Below are 1561 nucleotides of genomic sequence, written 5' to 3' on the forward strand. Positions count from 1 at the left end.
TCACTAAAGAACCTGTATCAACCTGAAGTCATTTAAAAAGAAGAATTATGCAAATGATCTCTCTCTATTTGGCTGTGCAGTGAGAGATCTTTCGAAGAAAAGAATAAGATGTAATTTCAACACATTTAGAAGTGGTGCTTCCAGGAGAAAAGGAAATCTTTGAAGAAGCAATTTGTAGGCAGAGGTATTGTGCTAGAATGTGTAAACTGATGATTATTTACTAGTGAGCCTGTGAAGGAGAGAGACACATGCCACCTTTTGTCAATGGGTGGCTGCTGCACAAGAAGCAGAAATCATGATGTTTTTTACAGTGTCTATTTTCACTTTCATTGCTTGCCAAAGCTGTAATGCTGATCTCTCCATTTAAATTGCAAAACTAGAAGAAATCATTTAACATGGCAGTTTCCTGCTCTGCAGAAGCTTGCGTGTCTGGGATGGCATTGCTCTGTAATAGAGATTATATTTTTGAATGTCTCCCCAGATTATGAAGTATTGTCAACAAAGCTTGCTATTTGCACCCAATGGAAGACTGGAAGGAGCGTTTAAGATATGTGCAGAGAGGCAAATTAGTGCTTTGCACTTCTTCATGTGAAGGAGCTCTGCTGAGATCCTTATCTTTGAGGAGAGGTTCCAGTACTGAACTGCAGTCACTTTCCCCTTTGCTCATCTTCCCCTGCCCCCTTGTGTCTTGTATATACCTTTGCCGCTCTCCTGTGGAAGAGCAAAAGTAACACTGGGGGCTTGGATCGCCACAAGTGAAAGCAGACATTGAACCCATCTCTTGCCTTGTGGGCATGTTTCTCATAGCTCTGGTGGAGGCTGGAGGTTAGACACCCATGCTCTTCTGCTCGGAAAACAGCGTTTGTAAACCTACATATATATAATAAGCTATAACCTTATTATAAAGTGGAACAAGAAGCCACTAAATGAAAACACCCTCTTGAAAATGTAGGGGTGAAATCACCTGTTCACAGGTCTTGCAAGGGCTCTCTCTCTGGATGCTGGATCTCAGGAGAGGACCGGCGGTTATCTCAGATGCTACATTTAAGAATGAAATAGCCATGTGGACACAGTGGCCATAGAAAGAAAACTTGTAAACATCAGTAAGTTGCCAGTGGCCAAGGACAGGCCCTTCACTGCTGGCTGCATCTGGTTTATGGCACCAAAAAATGGTGCTCTTGCATTCACAGCTATGGCATCCTGTGCTGCTTTTGGCTGGGATAGAGTTAATTTTCTTCCCAGTAGCTAGTATGGGGCTCTGTTTTGGATGTGTGCTGGAAACAGTGTTGATAACACAGGGATGTTTTTGTTACTGCTGAGCAGTGCTTACACAGAGTCAAGGTCTTTTCTGCTCCTCACCCCACCCCACCACCGAGTAAGACTGGGGGTGCACAAGAAGCTGGGAGGGGACACAGCCGGGACAGCTGACCCCAACTGACCAAAGGGATATTCCACACCATGTGGTGTCATGCTCAGCATATAAAGCTGGGGGAAGAAGAAGGAAGGGGGGGACGTTCGGAGTGATGGTGTTTGTCTTCCCAAGTAACCGTTACGCGTGATG

Source organism: Pygoscelis adeliae, unplaced genomic scaffold (genome assembly GCF_000699105.1).
Source record: "Pygoscelis adeliae isolate BGI_AS28 unplaced genomic scaffold, ASM69910v1 Scaffold66, whole genome shotgun sequence".
Classification (NCBI taxonomy): Eukaryota; Metazoa; Chordata; class Aves; order Sphenisciformes; family Spheniscidae; genus Pygoscelis; species Pygoscelis adeliae.